The sequence below is a fragment of the Panthera leo genome, chromosome D1 (assembly GCF_018350215.1).
Source record: "Panthera leo isolate Ple1 chromosome D1, P.leo_Ple1_pat1.1, whole genome shotgun sequence".
NCBI lineage: Eukaryota > Metazoa > Chordata > Mammalia > Carnivora > Felidae > Panthera > Panthera leo.
Window position 1 is genome coordinate 32380678 of NC_056688.1, and position 25372 is coordinate 32406049.

At 35.7% G+C, this 25372-nt stretch overlaps 1 pseudogene; it reads left to right on the plus strand.

Moving 5' to 3' along the window:
- The first annotated feature begins 23986 nt into the window (after positions 1-23986).
- Positions 23987-24069, plus strand: LOC122201582 (annotated as a pseudogene).
- The last annotated feature ends 1303 nt before the right edge of the window (positions 24070-25372 follow it).

A 25372-nucleotide genomic window follows, 5' to 3' on the forward strand; every position in this document is an offset into this window, starting at 1 on the left:
TTCTCTCTGCCCCTCCCATGCTCATGCTCTGTCTCTCTCTCCCTAAAAAATAAATAAACATTAAAAAAAATTAAGTAACAAATACAGCATTTAAAATATGAAATTTTTCTAACCTAATGACATCTTATATTAAAATAATATTTTGGAGTAACATCAAATTAAAAGAAAAATAATGTGAAATTATGATGCTGTAAATATAGTAAGTTGTAAAGGAAATGGAGTACCCTAATATAATCCAGAGGAATGCTCATTTTCCCTTTTACCCCCACACTTAAAAAGAAACACAGAGCTAGAAAGGCCTTAAAGATAATCTTGTCTAATATTTTAATTACAGATAATACCCTCTGCTCTGGTTAGATTCATATTTAATCTAACTGATCACCAACAACCTTATCAGCACAATTATCTATTTAGCTAATGAGTTTTAGTTTTCCTGAAAATAACACATGTAATATCAAACATGGAAAAGAGGAAGAGAGAAACAAGGATGTATCTAAGATAGAAATGAAATAAGGGGTGGACTTGACAGTATACACCTCACCCCCTTGGGATGTGCAATAACCAGGAGGCAAATTCCAAAACTCTAGCTCACATCTTGTTCTATATATTTTTTGGGAAGCCTAGATTCCATCTCACTACTAAGAAATAGCTAATCATTTCTGCAACTCTTTTTTTTTTTTTTTTGTATTTCACTTCTGCAATCTTTTTTTCACTTCTATTTTAATTTTATTGTATAAAAAATAAATTAGTAAATGTTACACCAACATGCTATTTGCATCTCTTTCTTCAAGTAAAGCTGGGATTTTATATGCTTGCTCATTTATTCCATCAATAATTTATAGATTGAATATTATCTGCTACAATTTGTATTAGATAATGGGGTTGCTACATTGGAGAGAATATAATTGTTCTTGCTCCAACATACAGAAAGTTAAGTTTTGAATACAAAAATTAGCAAATTAGCAAAATTAGTAGGCATTTTTCTTTCTTTCTTTATCTTTCTTTCTTCTATCAATTCTGAATTGAAAAAGATGAGCAATGAAAGGATAAGAGACTTCTGCTTCTAGACAAGGTGGAGCAATAAGGACTAGAGTTTTTTTCCTGTCTGAAATAACCAAAAACTAGACACAATGTGTGAAACATCAGGCAATACATAAGGCAATAAAGTACAGAGACTGGGAACACATGAGGTCAGCTCTACAAATTCTTCAGCTTACTACCTTCAAGTAGTTCTAGGCTACAACAGAAGTTAGGGGAACCTAGGCAGAGTGCAACACATTCTTTGAGTTGAGAAAGATGAGCCCGAGAAAGATCAAGGTAGCTGAAGTTGGCACAATAGAGTACTGGAGAAGACAAAGCTGAATAAAGAATTCTCAGTGTCTTCATAGGATCCTTCTGAAAATATAACAGAGTATCAATAAACTCATGTATGCTAGAAAACTACCCAAAACGGTGAGAAAAACAATCAAAAGACTTAGAAGTTACAAAGCTGAGCACTCACACAAGGACAGTAATAACGCCTTTTCTTATCAGCCAGACTAGAAAACTTCCTAATTCATGAGGTATTAGATAGAGTACCAGAAGTGTCTTGACTCAGTAGTGCAGAATAGTTAGGCTAAATAAATCACTGCTCGGATCCTACTTAACACATTTTTAAAACAAGATCAAAAAAGATCAATCTGTTTCTAGTAACTTAACTACACCCTCAGAGCAAAGCTTAAGAATATTTATAAGATATGAAAATATCTAGCATTCAAAAAGATAAAATTAAGAATGCTAGGCATCCCATCCTCAAAATTGGAGGAATTAAAAGAAGACGATACCAATCATCATTGGTAGAGAAGAGAAAGAGAAGAGAAAAAAGAAATCAATCAAAACAGCCAAAAACTGTCACAGATGTTAGAAGTTGAAGACAAGGACATTAAAAGGGTCTTTATATATGTATTCCATATGTTCAAGAATTTAAGCAGCGACATGAAAAAATATAAAAATGGCAAACTCAAGTTTCTAGAGATGAAAACTACAATGTCTAAAATGAAAAATACACTAGTTGGGAATCATAGTAGATCAGACATTTTCAGGAGAAAAGATTCTTGAACTTGAAGACAGAGAACTAGAAATTGTCAAAAATTAAACATAGAGATTTTTTAATCTATATTTTAAATTCTTTTTTGAATTTAAAAAATAATCAGTGAGCTATGAGACTACAGTAGCAGCCTAACATCATATAATTACTATCACTGAAAGAGTGGAGGGGCAGGAAGAATATCCAAAGAAATCATGGTCAAAATTTTTCAATGTCTGATGCAATGAACTTAAGAATTTCAATGAACCCCAAGAATAAAAATATAAAAACAACATCAAGTCATATCATAATCAAATCCCTCAAAACTAGTGATAAAGAGAAAATCTGAAAAGAAGCCAGAGGTTTTTAAAAAATTGTTATATACAAGGAATACAAATATGAATGATGGCAGTTTTCTTGTTGGAAACAATGCAAGTGAGAAGACAATGGAGCAACATATTTAAAATAATACAAGGGGTGCCTGGGTGGTTCAGTTTGTTAAACATCCGACTTTGGCTCAGGTCATAATCTCATGGTCCATGGGTTTGAGCCCCAGCCCTGCATGGGCTCTGTGCTGACAGCCTGGAGCCTGAAGCCTGCGTCAGATTCTGCATCCCCTTCTCTCTCTGCCCCCCCCCCCCACTCTCAAAAATAAATAAGCATTAAAAAATTTAAAGTAATGCAAAACAAAAATCTCAAGGAGCATCTTTAAAAGAGGAAGTAAGATGGCAGAGGAGGAAGGTGACCCTAAGCTTACCTCTTCCCTTGAACACAGCTAGGTAAATATCAAATCATTCTGAACACCCAAGAGAACCCAAAGCTGCACATCTACAAACCAGAAAAATGACCTGTGGAAGGTAAGAACTGCATAGAATTCATGGGGGGAAAAGAGCTGTGGGTGCTCCCGGAGGAGGGAGCCCTGCCAACAGTGGGAGTAGTGAGGGAGGAGGAGGAAAAAAAAGTGCAAGAAAAAAGAAAGAGCAAAAACACCCTCAGGGGGACTGCATAAGACAACTATTGCCAAAACCTTTGGCAAGGAAAAAGGAAAGGGTTACAATATCACCAGTTTGCTATAAACAGTGGAGCACAGATTCTGGTTTCAGAGGTCTGTGATATTTCCAAGTTTGTACCTGGGGAGTTGAGCAATGCTCCAGTGGGAGAGCAGAGCTGATCTTCAGCAGCGGGCAACATGAAGATGGCTGGGAAACGTGAAAAAAATGCCTCCCCTGTTTGGAGTGCATGTGGCCGAGGTGCCTCTCCTTGGGCAAAGAACCCGGCAGGCACCATCAAACTAGCCTGCTCATCAGTCTAGGAACAAAGTCACTGGTTAAGGTCTGCAAACCCTGGCACCATCTTTGTGTTGGGATTTACCATAAACCCCGAACTGCTGTGTGGTCATGCAGCTGTCTTCTGGGACAAGCTGGCATCAGCTACAGCTTGGAGTACTTTTGGGAGAGGTGATGCAGCCTCTTCTTGGGCAAAAGGATCCTGTGGGTGCCACTGAGCTATCCTGATCACCAGTATAGGAGAACAGATGCTGGCAGAAAGCAGCAATCCCTGGAGCCAGCTGTCTATTTACCATAAACTCTGAACCTCTGCTCAGTCATGTGGCTGTCCTCCACTGTAAGCCGGCATCAGCCACAACACAGGAGACCCTTCTCCAGAAGATCAGTGTGGGTTGGTAGTGTGGAGGTCTTTGAAGTGTGGAGTTTTGAAAGACAGCCATTCCTGAGGTAAAACACAGGAGTGCTGCACTATTTGTCCAGTGGACAGCTTAGACACAGACAGGGTGAAGGTCAGGATCTGATGGAAACCAGGGACACAGGCAGGGTCACTGTTTGCACAACTGTGATGGCTTACTGAAGAGGGGTGGCATGCATTTCCCACTCTGGAGAAGAGAGAACGAGGCAAAGCCATTTTCTCCCTGCATCCACCAGCTTGATCCACCTCAGTGAGTTAAATGATGCCACCAAATGGAGAAGGGAGCCACTAACCAAGTCCCACCCCTGTGTGCCCTGGAGGCACATGTCCACTAGGGCAATTGCATCTGAGAATCAGAATAGCAGGGCTCTTTCCTAGAAGACCAGCACAAACCCCTCGTCCACACCAAGTCTACTGATCATAGAGTGCTGCAAAGCTTCAGCTCTAAGGGAAAAAGATCTAGTGTTCTTTGTTTTTCATTTGTTTGTTTTGTGGGTTTTTTTTGTTTCTTTTTGTTCTTTTCTTTTTGTCTTTGTTTTCGTTTGTTTTATTTGATTTCTTGATACAAAAGGAGAATTTTTTCCTATTTTTATTTTATTTTTTATTATTTTAATTATTTTATTTTATTATATATATTTTTAATTTTTAATTTTCTTTTTTGTACCTTTTTTTGTATCAAGCTTCTCATAACAAGCAAACCAAAACACACCTAAGACCTAGCTTCCTTTATGTATTTTATTTAATTAAATTTTTTTGTTGATGTTTTAAATGTTATTTTATTTTATTTTGCTGTCTTTTCTTTCTCTCCAAAATGACAAGACAGAGAAATTCAACCCAAAAGAAATAAGAAGAAATTATGGCCAGAGATTTAATCAATACAGATAAAAGTAAGATGTCTGAACTAAAATTTAAAACAGTTATAAGGCTATTAGCTAGGCTTGAAAAAGGCAAAGAAGATACTATACATTCCTTTATTATAGATATAAAAGAATTAAAATCTAGTCAGGCCAAAATTAAAAAAAATACTATAACCGAGATATAATCCCAAATAGAGGTCATAAAAACAAGGATGGATGAAGTAGATGCATGAATCAGTGATATAGAAGATACAATTATGGAAAATAATGAAGCCGAAAAGAAGAGGGAAATAAAGGAAATGGACTACAAAGATAGACTTTGGGAACTCAGTGATTTATTAAAACATAAAACGTTTGTATCAAAGGAGACTCAGAAGATGAAGAGAGAGAAAACGGGCAGAAGGTTTATGCAAATTATAGCTGAAAACTTCCCTAATCTGGAGGAGGACACAGACTTCCAAATCCAAGAAGCACAGAGAACTCCCATTAAATTCAACAAAAACCAATCATTGCCAAGGCATACCATAGTCAAATTCACAACATAAATAAACAAGGAAAGAATCCTGAAAGCAGCAAAGGAAAAAATGCTCTTAACCTACAAGAGAAGGTAGATCAGGTTTCCAGCAGATCTGTCCACAGAAACATGGCAGGCCACAAGGAGTGGCAGGAAATATTCAACGTATTGAATGGGAACAACATGCAGCCAAGAATTCTTTATCCAACAAAGCTGTGATTCAGAATAGAAGGGAAGATAAGAGTTTTCCAGACAAAAACTAAAGGAGCTTGTGACTCCTATACCAACCCTGCAAGAAATTTTAAGGGGGACTCTTTGGGGGGGGGGCAAAGCAACAAAGACTAGAAATGACCAGAGAACATCACCAGAAACACCAACTCTACAAGGTACACAATGGCACTATTCATAACTTTCAATAATCATTCTGACTGCAAATGGATTAAATGCTCCAATAAAAAGATATAGGGTATCAGAATGGATTAAAAAACAAGATCCATCTATGTTCTCCCTACAAAAGACTCATTTTATACCTACAGATTGAAAGGGTGGGGATAGAGAGCCATCTATCATGCTCATGGATGTCAAAGCCAGAGTAGCCATACTTATGTCAGACAAACTAGATTCTAAAACAGACTGTAGCAAGAGATAAAGAATAGCATTATATCATAATTAAGGGGTCTATCCATCAAGAAATTCTAACAATTATAAATATTTATGCCCCCCAACTTGTAACACCAAAATTCATAAACCAATTAATAACCAACATAAAGAAACTCATTCACAATAATACAGTGATAGTAGGGGAATTTAACACTCCACTTACAACAATGGAAAGATCACCTAAGAAAAAAATCAATAAGGAAACAATAGCTTTAAATGACACAATGGACCAGATGGACTCAACAGATATATTCAGAAGAATTCCGTCTAAAGTAACAGAATACACATTCTTTTTTGAGTGCACATGTGACATTCTTCAGAATATATCACATAGTGGGTCACAAAACAGCATAAGTGTTTTGTATATAAGTGCAGTATATAAGTGCAGAAAGATCAGGATGATACCATGCATATTTTCAGATCACAGTGCTATGAAACTTGAACTCAATCACAAGAAAAAATTGGAAAGCCCTAAAATACATAGATGTTAAAGAACATCCTACTAAAAAATGAATGCGTTAATTAGGAAATTAAATGAGAAATAAAAAAAAATACATGGAGGCAAATGAAAATGAAAACACGACAGGCCAACCCCTTTGGGAGGTAGCAAAGGCAGCCCTAAGAGGAAAGTACATTGCAATTCAGGCCTATCTAAAGAAGCAAGAAAGGTCCCAAATACACAGCCTTACCTACACCTAAAAGAAGTATAAAAGGAACAGAAGAGAAAGTCTCAAGCCAGCAGAAGAGAAATAATAAAGATTAGAGCAGAAATAAACAATGTCAAAAAAAACCAGTAACATATCAATGAAACTAAGAGGTTTCTTTGAAAGAATTAACAAAATTGATAAACACCTAGACAGACTTATCCAAAAGAAAAGAGAAAGGATCCAAAAAGGTAAAATCACGAATGCAAGAGGAGAGATCACAACCAACACCACAGAAATACAAAAAATTATTAGAAAATACTATGTAAAATTATATGCCAATAAGCTGGGAATTCTGGAAGAAATGGACAAATTCCTAGAAACTAACACACTACCAAAACTTAAATGGGAAGAAATAGAAAATTTGAACAGATGCATAACCAGCAAAGAAATCAATAATCAAAAATCTCCCAACAAACAGGAGTGCAGGACCAGATGGCTTCCCAGGAGAATTCTATAAAGCATTTAAAGAAAAATTAATACCTCTTCTTTTGAAGGTATTCCAAAAAATAGAAATTGAAGGAAAGATTCCAACGCATTCTATGAGGTCAGGATTATCTTCATTCCAAAACCAGACAAGGATCCCACTAAAAGGGAGAATTACAGGCCAATATCCCTGATAAACATGGATGCACAAATATTCAACAAGATACTAACAAATATAATTCAACAATATTATCAAAGAATTATTCACCATAATCAAGTGGGATTTATTCCTGGGTGCCAGGGCTTGTTCAATATCGGCAAATCAATCAACATGATACACCATATTAATAACAGTAAGGAGAAGAACCATATGATCCTGACAATAAATTCAGAAATACAGCATCCGTTCTTGATAAAAACCCTCAATGAAGTAGAGGTAGATGGAACATACCTTAATATCATAAAGGCCATATACAAAAGGCCCACAGTTAATATGAACCTCAATGGGGGAAAACTGAGAGGCTTTCCTGTATGGTCAGGAACAAGACAGGGATGACCACTCTCACCATTACTATTAAGACAGTACTGGAAGTCTTAGCCTAAGCATTCAGACAACACAAAGAAATAAATTGCGTCCACATTGGCAAGGAAGTAGTCAAGCTTTTGTTATTTGCAGAAACATGATACTCTTTGTAGAAGACCTGAAAGACTCCACCAAAAAAGTTGCTAGAACTAAAACATGAATTCAGCAAAGTTACAGGATATAAAATCAACGTGATTCTGTTGCATTTCTACATACAAATAACAAAACAGCAGGCAAAGAAATCAAGGAATCAATTCCATTTGCAATTGCACCAAAAACAATAAAGTACCTAACTAAAGAAGTAAAATACTTATCTCTAAAAACTATAGAACACTCATTAAAGAAATTGAAGAGGATACAAAGACATGGAAAAGCATTCCCTGATCATGGATTAGAAGAAAAAACACTGTTAAAATGTCTATACTACCCAAAGCAATCTACACACTTAATATAATCCTTATGAAAATACTACCAAAATTCTTCACAGAGCTAGAACAAACAATCCTAAAATTTGTATGGAACTAAAAAAGGCCCTAAATAGCCAAAGCAATTCTGAAAAAGAAAAACAAAACTAGAGGCATCATGATTCCTGATTTCAAGCTACCTTACAAAGCTGTAGTCATCAAGACAATATGGTACTGGTACAAGAACAGGTACATAGATCAGTAAAACATAATAGAAAACCCAGAAATGGACCCATAATTATATGGTCAACTCATCTTTGACAAAGTAGAAAGAATATCCAACATAAAAAAAAAATTCCCTTCAACAAATGGTGCTGGGAAAACTGGATGGCGATATGCAGAAGAATGAAACTGGACCACTTTATTACACCATGCAAAAATAAATTCAAAATGGATGAAAACTTAAATGTGAGACAGGAAACCATCAAAATCCCAAAGGAGAACACAGGCAGCAACCTCTGACCTCAGCCTGAGCAACTTCTTACTAGTCACATTACTGAAGGCAAGGGAAACAAAAGCAAGCATGAACTATTGGGACTTCATCAAGATAAAAATCTTCTGCATAGAGAAGAAAACAACAAAAATAAAAAGCCTACAGAATGGGAGTAGATATTTTCAAATGACATATCAGTTAAATAGTATCCAAAACAAAATCTATAAAGAACTCACCAAACTCAACACCCCCCCCCAAAAAAAAACCAAACCGGTTAAGAATTGGGCAGAAGACATGAATAGACAGTTCTCTGATGAAGACATCCAGATGGCTAACAGACATATGAAGGAAGCTCAACATCACTCATCATCAGGGATATACAAATCAAAACCATGATGAGATACCACCTCATACCTGTCAAAATGGCTAAGATTAACAACACAAAAAACAACAGATATTGGGAGGATTCAGAGAAAGGAGAACCCTCTTGACTTGCTGGTGGGAATGCAAACTGGGTACAGCCACCCTGCAGGACAGTATGGAGCTTCTACAAAAAACTAAAAATAGAACTACCCTATGATCCAGCAATTGCACTATTAAGTATTTACCCAAAGGATACAAAAATACAGGTTCAAGGAGCATTATCAACAATAGCCACACTATGGAGAGATCCCAAATGTCCACTGACTAATGCATGGATAAAGAAGATGTGGCATACATCCACATCCACATTCCATTGGTATATCCAATGGACTTTAAAAAAAAAATGAAATCTTGCCATTTGCAGTGACATGTTTGGAGCTAGAATATATGAAGGGAGATAAGGTAATCAGAGAAAATGTATTTCACACATGTGGAATTTAAGAAACAAACAAGTGAACATATGGGAAGAAGGGGGAAAATAGGATAGAGTGAAACAAATCATAAGGGACTCAATGATAGAGAACAAATTGAGGGTGATGGAGAGAGGTGGGTGGGAGTTGTGCTAGATGGGTGATGAGTATTAAGGAAAGTACTTGTGATGAGCCCTGGATGTTTATATGTAAGTGATGAATCACTGAATTCTACTCCTGAAACCACTATTGCACTGTATGTTAATTAACTAAATTTTAGGTTTTAAAAAAAGCATCTTAAAAAAAAAGAAAAAGGAAAGAATTTCAAATGATAATTCTACACCCATCTAAAAATATCTTTCAAAAATAGAGGTAAAATAAACCCTCTTATGAAAAATGGAAAGAATTAATCTATAGCAGACCCACACAATAAGAAGTGTTAAAGAAACTACTTTAGGATAATGAAAAATGACACCAGATGAAAAATGCATCCACAAAAAGAAAGGAAAATACGAAGGTCAGTAAACAAGTAAATATGTTTGTCTCTTACCATTTAAATCTCTAAAAGATAACTGAGAGTGACTTCTACTTCTAGAAAAATAGAGTATACATTATTTTCCTAACTCCTCCAAGAACAACTAAAACCCCGGGTGATTATATATAAAACGAACAGAAAGAGATTCTGGAGGATGGAGTGAAGAGGGCACACTGGGACCTTGAAACCCAAGAAATGACATCGTGGTCAATTCCCTGACTTTTCTTTATGTCTCATGTATCCCAGACTGGGTGCTAAAGAAGCCAGCAACCAATAAAATGCCAATAGGTACAGACAAAAAAAAAGCACTGAGAAAATCCTAGTCTCTCTAGCCATAAGACTAGAAAAGGGTCAATCCAAGAAGAAAACAAACAAAAAAACCTTAATGGTGAAGACCGAATGCTATCCCCTTAAGATCAGCAACAGACAAGGATGTCTGTTCTCACCACTCTATTCAACATTACATTGAAGTCTATCACCAGTGCAATAAATGAAAAAAATAAAATAAAATAAAATAAGAAGTTGAGGTGTTATGGACCTCTTGTAGCCCATCCAACTTAGAATCCATGAACTCTGGTATTATTATTTTCTCTAATTTTTACTTTTTTTATTTGAGAGAAAGAGAGTAGGGAGAAAGGCAGAGGGAGAGAGAGAATCTTAAGCAGAATGTTCAATGCAAAGCCTCAGACGGGGCCTGGAATCATGAGCTGAAATCAAGAATTGGACGTTCAACTGACTGAGCCATCCAGGCAACCCTAAAGACCCCAGTATTAAAACATTGCATTAGAAGTACACTTAAAGACTAAGTTCCTGCCCAATAAAGAAATTTCCTCTACAACACATTTCAGTTAGGGCCTACCATCTTCTGCATAGAGAGATCCAGTGCCAAGAACTATGGGCAATGCTGTATAGTCATAAGAGTTGATAGTTTCAGGAAACAGTTGCTCTTAGAAGCACCATATTTATCATCACATAAGGCATCTGGGCAGAGTAGCTCAGAAGACAAGCTATGGAATCTGACTGTGGAATCTGTTCAAATCCTGACCTCTACCATATTAAACTTCCCTAATCCCTAAATCACCACACTGTGTGCCATAAAAATCCACAGTGCCACCACACTGAAATCCATAAAAATCCACACAAAAATTACTCAGGTTATCTTATATTTTTTATCCTTTTGTTTAATAAAGCCATTTGAGGCATCAAGGATAAAAACATGAACAGAAATATTAAACTTATCAAAAATCACTGCTTTGAGATTTTAGAAAATTCCTCCTGATTCTTTACCAGTGAGTGATGTATAGTTGCCTTTATTTTCCTCTGAAAACTTGGAGCCTGCCCAGCCAGACACTGGGAGGAGATCTTCTTTTACTCCTTTGAGATTTTCCAGGTCATATAACTTTTAAATATATATATATATATTTATATATTTATATTTATATTTATTATATATTTATATATAGATTTAAATTTATAAATTTAAATTTAAATTAAATTTATAATTTATAAATTTATTTACAAATTTTTATATATATCTTTAAAAAATATATATATATATAAATCTATCTATCTATATATAGAGAGACATATATATTGCATTCTCTTAAGGAAATATTGTCATGAATAAAATATTCTCCAAATTCTTAAAAATATTAAACATCTTAGAAATATTAAACATCTGTTTTTAATAAAACATAAACAGAACGTCATAGACAATGTGTTCAGTGACCACAGGCTCCCATTTTATTGGGACATTCCCTGCAAGAATGCTGTCATCCTGATGCCCTGCAGGTGGGGATTGTGAGCTTAGAAAGCACAAAGATCTGTGTTTGAATCTCTTAACTTGAAACTAGCAGTTTAATTTGGAGCAATTTATTAATCCTTTCCTCAGCTATAGACTGGAAATAATAAAATACCTACCTTGCAGTGTTTTTTTTGATGATAAGTTGAGAATATAAATGTATCACAGAATGCATCCTTGATTAGAATTAGATACTATTTATCATTACAATTGCATGGTACTTTTACAGTCATAACAAGACCAATTAGAGACAACTAAGTTCAGTCTTATCCAAAGGCTGTTTTCAATTTAATAATTCGAAGAAAATAGCATTGAATATTTTAGGCAATGAGATTTGAAATGACTATAACTGTAACTTGTCTCCAAGGATGCTGGTAAGAAAATTATTTTCAATGTTTGATTTCAATTCCGGATTAAGTATGTTTTAACTACTTTATAACACTATAGTGAAGTTTTTCTCAAAAAATATTAGAGTGAACCATTATGTTTGTGAATAGTTTATGAAACTGGATTAACCAGTTTGTGTGAAGCTATTAGATTTGTTTTTCCAGCTTTTTAAATATTTGAAGAGTAACTATGATTTTAAGATGAGTACGAAGATATAACTAGTACCATCTAAAATTACTTATCTATGAGAATCAGGATCATTCCTAAACTTTGAGCCAAATGAAATACAAAAATAAATAGGTTGCTGTTAAATATTAAATAAGAAACTATTAAATAATTGCTATTAAATAATTGACTGATGTAAAATTGTAAAACTGGCATTATAACTTCCAACTCCAAATATTTGTATTCATCAGGTCTTATCTTATTAACTAATTTTATAATAAGCTAAATGTGATTTTGAATTATATTTATTACTCTGACCCTAGAAAAATATGATAATATTTAGCATTTATCTGTGGGTAAAGGAGAATTTTATTATGAACAAAATTTAGAATCACTGTTCTAAGGTGTAGAAATGGACATTACTTACTAATCACTTAATCTTAAGGAATTTACCTATGATAAAATGAAATGTATACATATAAATCTTAAGCCATATAATCTTAATTACAAATTATTATTTTTTGAGATGATTTGTCAAAACTGAGAAACTATAAAATGAAAAACTTTAGACTGAGAAAAAAATCAAATGATTGAATATAGACCAATGGCAGACAAGAAGTATTAGAGAATAGCTAGGTTTTATTAAAGGGAATGATTACTTTGTTCCAATGAGGAAGAGACAACTAATGTTAATTTACTTGGGTTAGTGGCAGTGAAATAAAAGGCTGATGGAGATGTGGGGGTTGGAGGTGGTAGAGTGTGCTTAGTGTGCTTAGAATCAGTCTTTGGAGTAGCAGAAGTATCTCCATAGCTGGAGGGAGACAGCTTGGCAGCTGCAAAGTGCGTGGATATGAATTGAGGGAGAGAAAAATGGCTGATCCACGGAGGGGAGAGAAAGACAAAAGGGAGAGAAAGGCAGAGGGGTTGAGATAGTGCAGCATCAAGTTAGCACAAGAGAAAAGCCTCTCTGGACCATAGACTGGGGAGTGAGATGTACTGAGTGTCTCAGTTCTTTTTTGCAAACAACTTTTGGAGCTCAAACTCAGGTTTTGGAAGTACATGACTTTCTTCAGAGTGCAGCAGTGGCATGAACTCCTGGGGCAGAGGGAGCTGGCCCTGGAGTGCATAGTATGGTGTACTGTTCTCCAACCCTGAAAGTGCACTGGGAGAGAACAGTCCCCTTCTGAGAGCACTTATAGAAGAGGGTTTATTGTCTTCCAGATGACAAGAGACTCTGCAGGTGCCGAAGGCCTTCCATAAACAGGGTGGAGAGGATCTATTCTGGAGGAGTGGAGTGGATCCACACCATGCCAAGTCCTGTAAGACTGAGTTTTGAATCCCAGCTGTGTGCCAAACAAAAAAATGCAAGAGAGTTTGGGGCAGGACAAGCTGACTTCCCTTGCTATTCTGTGAGGGATGCCTGAACAACAGGCACTAAGATCCTTGGTCTGGGAATGACAGATTGGGGTGGCTCCATTTTTCCTCCCAACACCAACATGGTGGTATTTCAGAAAGCAAAACAGTGTCCCCCAGTGGAGGTAGGATCTGCTGACACAAATCTGGCCCCTCTGTGCCAGCAACTGCCTATTGGCTGAGGCAAGACTGACTGTGAGCTAATACAAAAGCCTCTCCTCCAGAAGACCAGTACAGCCATCACCACCCCAGGCACCAACAGTCCATTCTGTTTTTCTTTTTTCCCCTTCTTCTTTTTATATTTTGGAATAATGCTCATAGTTCCTTATTTTTTTTAAATTTCTTTTTCTCTTTTTGGGGAGATAGTCTGTTTTATTCTTTTCTTTCTTTTTCTTTACTTCTGCTTTCTTTATATTTTTTTCCCTTTGAAATCAGCCTTATAGTTTTTTGATTTGCTGTTTTTGTGTGTGTGTGTGTATGTTCCCTTTCCTTTTTTCTTTATTTAGGATCAGGCTTTCCCCATCCTTCTTTTCCCTCAGGGTTATAATAACAAACAAATCAAAACACACCTAGTTAAATACCCAAATACTCCACTGTTTCAAGCAAGAAGCTCTGCAGAGGACTAACCAGTTGGAAAGAGCAGTCAAAACACAACATCAGAGTACACACAGCATACGCCAAAAACATTTCATGGAGTGCCAGATCCTGGACAGTGTACAACCCCCTTTTAATATAGTAGTACTCTTTGGTGCAGGACACATAACAAGCTTTAAAAACATGCAAAAGACAGAAACTTAACCAAAGTGACAAGATGGAGGAATTCTCACCAAAAGAAAGGTCAAGAAAAAATCACAGCCACGGATTTGTTCAAAATAAGTATAAGCAATGTATCTGAATACGAATTTAGAACAACAGTCATAAAACTACTAACTGGACTTAAAAGGCATAGAAGACACTAGGGAAAACCTTGCTACAGAGATCAAAGACCTAAGAATTAGTCAGGATTAATTAAAAAATGCTATAACTGAGATGCAAAATAAACTAGATACAGTGACAGAGAGAATAGTGAAATCGAAGATAAAATTATGGAAAATAATGAAACTGGAAAAAAGGAAAGGAAATTACTAGACCATGAGGGAGACTTAGAGAACTGATTCCATGAAATAAAACAATACTCATATCATAGGATTACCAGAAGAAAAGCATGAAAAGTGGGCAGAAGGCTTATTTGAACAAATTATAGCTGAGAAAATCCATAATCTGGAGAAGGAAACAGGCTTCCAAGTCCAAGAGACAAAGAGAATTCCCTTCAAAACAAGAAAAACAAGCCAACACCACAGCATATCATAGTAAAACCTGCAAAGTACAAAGATAAAGAGAGAATTCTGAAAGCAGCTAGGGACAAAAGGTCCTTAACCTACAAGGGTAGACACACAAGGTTAGTTGCAGACCTGTCCACTGAAACTTGGCAGGCCAAAGGGAGTGGCAGGAAGTATTCATTGTGCTGAATAGAAAAAAATGCAACCAAGAATCCTTTATCCAGCAAGGCTATCATTCAGAATAAAAGGCAAGATAAAGATTTTCCCAGACAAACAAAAACTAAAGGAGTTAGTGACCTGCAAGAAACCAGCCCTGCAAGAAATTGTAAGGGGGACTCTTTAAGTGGAGGAAAAAACAAAACAAAACAAAAGGCGAAAAGCAACAAAGACCAGAAAGAACCAGAGAACATCACCAGAAACACCAACACTGCAGGTAACACAATGGCATTAAATTAATATCTTTAAATAATCATTCTGAGTGTGAATGGATTAAATGATCCAATCAAAAGACAGGATAACAGAATGAATAAGAAAAACAGGATTCATCCATATGCTGCCTACAAGAGACTCATTTAAAAAATTTATTAATGTTTATTTAGTTTCAAAGGAGAGAGAGGCAGAGCATGAGCAGAGGAAGAGCAGAGAGGTGGGAGACATAGTATCTGAAGTAGGCTCCAGGCCCCAAGCTGTCAGCACAGAGCCTGACATGGGGTTTGAACTCGCAAACTGTGAGATTATGACCTGAGCTGAAGTCAGACGCCCAACCGACTGAGCCATCCAGGCACCCCTAAGAGACTCATTTTAGACGAAAGGACACCAAAAGATGGAAAGTGAGGGGATAGAGAACTATCTATTATGCTAATGGAGATCAAAAGAAAGCTGGAGGAGCCATACTTATATCAGACAAGCTAGATTTTAAAACAAAGACTGTAATAAGAGATGAAGAGGGCATTATTTCATAATTAAGGAGTCTATCCATCAGGAAGATCTAACAATTGTAAATATTTATGCCCCCAACTTGAATTCTCAAATATATAAATCGATTAATAACAAACATAAAGAAACTTACTGATGATAATACCATAATAGTAGTGAATTTTAATACCTCTACTTACAGCAATGGAAAGGTCATCTAAGAAAATCAACAAGGAAACAATGGCTTTGAATGATACACTGGACCAGATGGACTTAACAGATATATTCAGAACCCTTCATCCTAAATCAGCAGAATACATCTTCTCAAGATGTATTTCTCCATACACGTGGAACTTTCTCCATAATAGATCACATACTAGGTCACAAAACAGCCCTCGACAAGTAAAAAAAAAAAAAAAAGATTGAGATCATATCATGCATATTTTCAGATCATAACGCTATGAAATTTGAAATCAAACACAAGAAAAAATGTGGAAAACCCTCAAATACATAGAGCTTAAAGAACTACTAAAGATATAATGGGCTAACCAGGAGATAAAAGAATAAATTAAAAAATACATGGAAGCAAATGAAAATGAAAACGTGATAGACCAAAACCTTTGGGAGGCAGCAAAGGCAGTCCTAAGAGTAAAGTACATTGCAATTCAGGACTATCTCAAGAAGCAAGAAAGATCTCAAATATACAACCTAACATTACACCTAAAAGAGCAAGAGAAGCAACAACAAAGAAAGCTCAAAGCCAACAAAAGAAGGGAAATAATAAAGATTAGAGCAGAAATAAATGATATAGAATCAAAGAAACAAACAAATAAATAGCAACAGAACAGATAAATGAAACTAAAAGCTGTTTTTTGAAAGAATTAACAAAATTGATAAACCCCTATCCAGTCTACTCAAAAAGAAAAGATAGAAGACCTAAATAGATAACATCACGAATGAAAGTGGAGAGATCACACCAACACCACAGAAATACAAACAATTATTAGAGAATAGTATGAAAAAATTATACACCAACACACTAGGCAGTCTGAAAGAAATTGACAAATTCCTAGAAACTCATCCACTCCTAAAACTGAAATGGGAAGAAATAGAAAATTTAAACAGGCCCATAATCAGCAAAGAAATTGAATCAGTTATCAGAAGTCTCCCACATGGGGCGCCTGGGTGGCTCAGTCAGTTAAGTGTCTGACTTTAGACCCAGTCATGATCTCTCGGTTTGTGGGTTCAAGCCCCGTGTTGGGCTCTGTGCTGACAGCTCAGAGCCTGGAACCTGTTTCGGATTCTGTGTCTCCTTCTCTCTATGCCCCTCTCCTACTCATGCTCTGTCTCTGTCTCTCAAAAAGAAACAAACGTTGAAAAAATATTATAAAAAAAAGAAGTCTCCCACAAATAAGTGTCCTATGCCAGATAGCCTCCAGGGGGAATTCTACCAGACGTTTAAAGAAGAGTTAATACCTATTCTTCTCAAACTATTCCAAAATATAGAAATGGAAAGAAAGCTTCCAAACTCCTTCTATGAAGCCAGCATTACCTGATTCGAAAACCAAAGACCCCACTAAAAAGGAGAATTACAGGCCAATATTCTGATGAACCTGGATGCAAAAATTCTCAACAAGATGCTAACAAATCAAATTCCACAGTATATTAAAAGAATTATTTATGATGATCAAGTGAGATTTATTCCTGGGCTGCAGGGCTGGTTAAATATTCACAAATCAATCAATATGATACACCACATTAATAAAAGAAAGGATAAGAACTATATGATCCTTTCAATAGATGCATTAAAATTATTTGACAAAATACAGCATTATTTCTTGATAAATACCCTCAAGAAAGGAGGGATAGAAGAAATATACCTCAACATCATAGAAGCCATATATGAAAGGCTCACAGCTAATATCATCTGCAATGGGGAAAACAGAGCTTTCCTCCTAGGGTCTAGAAGACTACAGATATGTCCACTGTCACCACTGTTGTTCAACATAGTGCTAGAAGTCCTAGCCTCAGCAATCAAACAACAAAAAGAAATAAAAGGCATACAGATTGGCAAAGAAGAACTCAAACTTTCACTCTTCACAGATGACATGATACTCTACATGGAAAACCTGAAAGACTCCACTTTATAATACTGACCTATGGGTTTTGTTTTGTGCCAGTATCATGCTATATTCATAATTACACCTTTGTAATATAGCTTAAAGCCCAGAATTGTGATGTCTCCGGCTTTGGTTTTCTTTTTCAACATTACTTTGGCTCTTTGGGTCTTTTCTGGTTCCATAAAAATTTTAGGATTTTTTTGTTCTGACTCTGTGTCAAATTCTGGCATTAGTTTGGTAGGGATTGCATTGAATGTGTAGATTGCTTCGGGTAGTATGACATTTTAACAATATTTGTTCTTCCAATCCATGGACATGGAATATTTTTCCATTTATTTGTGTCTTCTTTAGTTTATTCCAAAAGTTTTCTATGTTTCTCAGTGTACAGATCTTTTAGCTCTTTGGTTAGGTTTTTTCCTAGGTATCTTATGGTTCAGTGCAATTTATAGTTGCACTAAATGGTTGTGTGTTCATTTCTGGATTTTCTATTCCGTTCCTCTGACCTATGTGTCTATGTTTGTGCCATATCATACAGTCTTGATCACTACAGCTTTGTAATATAACTTGAAATCCAGAATTGTGATGCCTCCAGCTTTGTTCTTCTTTTCCAAGGTTTTTTTTTTTGTTTTTTTTTTTTGGCTATTTGGGTCTTTTGTGGTTCCAAAAATTTTTAGAATCGTTCTAGGTCTTTGAAACTACAATGAGATATCACCCCACACCTGTCAGAATGGCTAAAATCAACAATACAAGAGACATCAGGTGTTGGAAAGGATGTGCATAAAGGGGATACCTCCTGCACTGTTGGTGGAAATGTAAACTGCTGCAGCCACTCTGGAACACAGAATGGAGTTTCTTCAAAAAGTGAAAAATAGAACTACCTTATGATTCAGTAATTGCACTACTAAAAAACATAAATACCAATTCAAAGGGATATATGAACCCCAATGTTTACAGCAGCATTATCTGCAATAGTTAAATTATGGAAACAGCCTATGTCCATTGACTGATAAATAATTAAAAGATTAAAGAAGGTAAATAATTAAAGAATAATATATAACATATATATTATTATATAGTATATTATTATATAGTATATTATTATATAGTGTATATACTATATATAGTATAATATATAATTTACATATATATGTGAGAGAGAGAAAATATTGGATATATACATGAAATATGCATATATATGTATGGAATATTAGTCAAAAAAAGAATGAAATCCTGCCATTTGCCTGACATAGATGGAGCTAAAAAGTATTATGCTGAATGAAATAAGTCAGAGAAAGACAAACACCATATGATTTCACTCATCTGTGGAACTTAAGGAACAAAACAAACCATCATAGGGTGAAAAATAGAGACACAAACCAAAAAACAGACTCTTAACTATAGTGAACTGATGGTTAACAGCAGGGAGGTTGGTGGGAGGATGGCTTAGAATGGTGATGGGGATTAAGGAGTGCACTTGTGTTGAGTACTGGATGTTGTATGTAAGTGTTGAATCATTATATTGTACACCCAAGACTAATATTTCACTGTATGTTAACTGTTTTTAAATAAAAACTTTAAAAAAGTGTCTATTCATGTCTTCTGCCCATTTATTCACTGGAATATTTGTTTTTCAGGTGTGGAGATTGGTGAGTTCTTTATAGATTTTGGATACTAGCCCTTTATCTGATATGTCATTTGCAAATATATTTTCCCATTCCATCAGTTGCCTTTTAGTTTTGTTGATTGTTTCCTTTGCAGTGCAGAAGCTTCTTATCTTGATGAGGTCCCAATAGTTCATTTTTGCTTTCAATCCCCTTGCCTTTGGAGATGTGTTTAGTAAGAAATTGCTGCAGCTGAGGTCAAGGAGGTTTTTTCCTGTTTTTTTCCTCTAGGGTTTTGATGGTTTTCTGTCTCACATTCAGGTCCTTCATCCATTTTGAGTTTATTTTTGTGAATGGTGTAAGAAAGTGTTCCAGTTTCATTCTTCTGCATGTTTCTGTCCAGTTCTCCCAGCACAATTTGTTAAAGAGACTGTCTTTTTTCCATTAGCTACTCTTTCCTGCTTTGTCAAAGATTAGTTGGCCATACATTTGTGGGTCCAATTCTGGAGGCTCTATTCTATTCCATTGGTCCATGTGTCTGTATTTGTGCCAACACCATAGTGTCTTGATGATTACAGCTTTGTAGTAGAGTCTAAAGTCTGGGATTGTGATGCCTCCTGCTTTGGTTTTCTTCTTCAATATTACACCTTTCTAAAGAAGACATCCAGCTGGCCAACAGACACATGAAAAGATGCTCAACATCACTCCTTATCAGGGAAATACAAATCAAAACCACACTGAGATACCACCTCACGCTGGTCAGAGGGGCTAAAATGGAAAAATCAGGAGACTATAGATGCTGGAGAGGATGTGGAGAAACGGGAACCCTCTTGCACCGTTGGTGGGAATGCAAACTGGTTCTGCCATTCTGGAAAACAGTGTGGAGGTTCCTCAAAAAATTAAAAATAGATATACCCTATGACCCAGCAATAGCACTGCTAGTAATTTAAAAATATATATATTTATTTATTTTTGAGAGACAGGGAGAGACAGAGCGTGAGCAGGGGAGGGGCAGAGAAAGAGAGGGAGACACAGAATCAGAAGTAGGTTCCAGGCTCTGAGCTGTCAGTACAGAGCCTGACATGGGGCTCCAACCCACGAACCATGAGATCATGACCTGAGACAATGTGGGACGCTTAACCGACTGAGCCACATAGGCACCCCAGCACTGCTAGGAATTTACCCAAGGGAAACAGGAGTGCTGATGCATAGGGGCACTTGTACCCCAATGTTTATAGAAGCACTTTCAACAGTAGCCAAATTATGGAAAGAGCTTAAATATCCATCAACTGACAAATGGATAAAGGTGTGGTTTATATATACAATGGAATGCTACTTGGCAATAAGAAAGAATAAAATCTGGCCATTTGTAGCAACGTGGATGGAACTGGAGGGTATTATACTAAGTGAAATAAGTCAGGCAGAGAAAGACAGTTACCATATGCTTTCACTCATATGTGGATCTTGAGAAACTTAACAGAGAACTATGGGGGAGGGGAAGAGGGGGAAAATTACAGAGAAGGAGCAAGGCAAACCATAAGAGACTTAAATACTGAGAAAAAAATGAGGGTTGATGGGGGGTGGTGGGGGAGAGGGGAAAGTGGGTGATGGGCATTGAGGATGGCACCTGTTGGGTTGAGCGCTGGGTGTTGTATGGAAATAAATCAGATAATAAATTATATTTAATATAAAAAAATTTAAGAAGCAAAAAAAATCCTCAAGAATATACAAAGACATAAATAGAAAAGCACCTAAGTTTGGCAAGAACACAAGGTTAATACACATAAATTATTTGTATATACATACTAGCATCAAACAACTGAAAATGAAATTAATAAAATGATTACACACAATAGTATCAACATACAATAGGAACAAACACGAAAGGCATGAGAAATGTCTACATTGAAGACCACAAAAATTTGCTGTGATAAATTTTAATAAAGTTTAGTGAATGGAGATATATACTGTGCTTATAGATAGGAAAACTCAATATTTCATAATGTCAATGTCAATTCTCATGAAATTGATCTATATATCCAGTGCACTCCTGGGTGGCTCAGTAAGTCAAGCATCCAATTTAGGCTCAGGTCATGATTGTTGGTGAGTTCAAGTCCCACAGATTGCTCTCTGCTGTCAGCACAGTGCCCACTTCTGATCCTCTGTCTCCCTTTCTCTATGTCCCTCCAAGTGTGGTCTCTCTTTCTCTATCTCTCAAAAACAAACATTTTTTTAAAAATATGTTTTTTTTAAAAAAAATGCAACCAATAGTTTGATATAACTTAACAAGCTAATTTAAAATTTTATAGAATGTCTTTATTTTTAAGTTCACTTATTTTTGAGAAAGAGAGCACAAGCAAGGGAGTGGCAGAAAGAGAGGGAGAAAGAGAGGGAATCACAAACAGGCTCCATGCTGTCAGCGTGGAGCCCAGTGTGGGGCTCTAACCCATGAACCATGAAATCATGACCTGAGCCAAAATAAAGTCTGACGCTTAACCAACTGAGCCACCTAGGTGCCCCCAAATTTTATAGAATTTAAGAGGACCTAGACTACACTAAAAAAGTTTGAAAATGTTGAATGACTTACACTACCTGACTATAAGACTTACTTTAAGCTACAATAGTTAAAAGAATGTAATAATTAGCATAAAAATCAACAAAGACATCCATGGGACATATTAGAGAGCCCAAATGTAGAACTGGACTTATGCATTCATTGGATACCTGACAAAAGCATCAATGAGGAAATAAAAGTCCTTTCAACAAATAATGTCATTTCAATGAATACTCAAATATAAAAAAAGATAAATCTTTATTACCTAAGTCACAATATGCAAAGATTAATTTGAAATAGGTCATATGTCTCAACATAAATGCTAAAAATATGCTTCAAAAATGCTTTTGAAGAAAACACAGAAAAGACTCTTTGTAACTTTGGAGTTGAAAAATGTTTCTGGTTTGAACACAAAAAACAATAAACATGAAAAAATTGATAAATTAGATTTCATAAAATTTAAAACTTCTATTCATCAAAAGATACTATAAGAAAATGAAAAATCAAAACACGGACTTGGAGGATATATTTACAACACCTATATTTGATAAAGATAACATAAGGCTGGTGTCCAGATTATATTTTTTATTTATTTATTTTGAGAGAGAGAGAGATCAGAGCAAGCGGGGGAGAGGCAGAGAGAGAGAGGGAGAGAGATTCCCAAGCAGTTTCTGAGTTGTCACGTGGAGCCCAGCACAGGGCTTGAATTCACTAACTATGAGATCCTGACCTGAGTTGAAATAAACAGACACTTAACTCACTAAGCTACCCAGGTAATCCACCCAGAATATATTTTTAAAAAGCTACTACTCAATAATAAAAATACAAACACAAAAAGGGGCAAAAAAATTTTGAAGAGACTCTTCAGTAAAGAGGATATACAAATGACAAAAAAGAAAAGAAAATGTCCTCAAAATAATTAGTTATCAGGGAATTGAAAATTCATAACATAATAAAACCAAAATATACCCATCAGAATGGTTACGATTTTTAAAAGAATAACAAACCAAATATTGAAGATCATGTAGAGAAACTGGAATTTTCATATATATTGGTGGGCATGTACAATGGTACAATGGAAAGAAGTCTGTTAGATTTTCTTTTTTTAAAGTTTATTTACTTATTTTGAGACAAAGAGGGCATGAGTGGAGGGAGGGGTGCAGAGAGGGAGGGAGAGAAAGAATCCCAAGCAAGCTCCACTCTGTCATCACAGAGCCTGATGCCGGGTTAGATCTCATGAAACTTCAGTTCATGACCTGAGCCAAAATCAAGAGTCACTTATCCAACTGAGCCACCCGGGTGCCTCAGGAGTCTGTTAGATTCTTATAAAACTAAACTTATCTTATGTCCTATTCTTAAATATTTACCCAAGAGAAATAAACATGTGTTCAAAAACAGGACTTGTACAAGAATATCCGTAGAAACTTCATTAATAGTAGCTACAATTTGTAAATATGTTAGGTGTCATCAACAGAAGGGATCAACAAGCTATTGTATCTTTGTACAAAAGAATACTACTCTGAAATTAAAACAAGTAACAAACTTGTTACTATGTAATAGTATAGATGAATCTCAAAAAACTTCTCATGAGTCAAAGAAGTCTTACACATGAAAGTACATATTGCATTGTTCCACTTACGTAAAGTTCTAGATGAGGCAAACTTAATCTATTAGTGGTTGTCTCAGAAAGCTGAGGTCAGTAATTAACTGAAAAAGGGCACGAGGGAACTTTTTTTAGGATAATGGTAATGCTCTATACCTAAATCAGTGTTTGTGTTGTAAGGTGTATGCATTTATCAAAGTCAGCTAATTTTAAGATTTGTGCTTAGGGTTGTACACAAATTTTGCTTCAAAAGAAAAAAACACGAATGTTTTATTATCGGTAAGTCTCCTGATGGCAATTTACTTTTAAATGCATCCAAAAATAATATGGACTAGCTTTGCGCAGTGGCAGTATCGTAGCCAATGAGGTTTATCCGAGGCGTGATTATTGCTAATTGAAAACTTTTCCCAAAAATAATATGGACTAATGGGTGGTTAGAAAAATGGAGAGATCATAGATATGGTATTAAGACAAATATAGTAAAATATTAATGGTGAAATTTGTGTGGTGGGTATCAGTGTGTTCACTGTAAAATTTTTAAAAATTTTCTGTGTATTAGCACATTTCCATAGTAAAATGTCAAGAAATAAAGTACTTGTACATGTGTGTACCTAAAGTGTATATATTTCACTGTATATGTTCCTCAAAACTGAGGGCCAGCTCCATGATACTGGTCCAAAGGGCAGAGGCTGTTAAGATTTTTTTCTTTCTTTATTAACTGATATATCCTAAGTGGATACAACAGGGCCCAACACATTAGAAGTAAATACTCAGTAAATATTTGTTGAACTGTATAAGTGACAACATATGTATATATGTGTGTGTGTACTGTGTATGTGCACACTGTGGGACTAAGCAAGGAAGCCATTAGATTGAGATGGCTTTAAATCTGCGATGGCCTATGTAAGCAAACAAAAAGATACACCTGTACTACCTCAAGGTTACAAAATAAAAACACTAAGGATAACCAATCATGAACATCTTTAAGCTATATCTAGTCAAATAATTTTCTTTCTTTGTTTCTGTACTTTCTCTTCATGGCTTTCCTCTGGTTTCTGTCTGCAAAGCACTCCTAACAACTTCCCGTCTGGTGCTGCCAACTGGAATCGATTTTTGCTCAGATAAACTCTTAAACTTATTGATATGCCTGTTTACTGCTTAACAGTTCACATATGTGTGTGCATATATATATATATATATAGAGAGAGAGAGGGAATGAAGGAGTGAACAGAAAAGAGAGAGAGATGGGGATGAAGAGAAGGAGGGAAAAAGAAGGGTTGGAGTTCCCAAAATAATTTTTCTCATGATTTTTCCTGAAGTCAACTCAATCATTAACAACTAAACAATTTTGGAAAGGATAAAAATCATTCTACCCACGGCCCTGAGCATGAGGTCAAACCTCTAATTCTGGAGGGTTCTGTCCACCTCAATGGCTCTATATCCTCTCCTCCTACTTTGAAATATTTACTCACTGTAAACAGGGCTATGTTATGACCTTTGTTGATCCTAGGCACCTCTGCTTCTGTGGACTTGTTCCTCTATGAAACACATTATATTTTATGACCATGTTGGTATAAAGACAAATATATTTATGACTGGATTTATTATATACTTATTTTCATTTTTCTTCAGATTTAAAGGATATTAATATCATTTCCATTTTTATGGGACACACAAGTATCATGGGACCTAGGTACTGTTCTTTTTTTGCCCAAATGG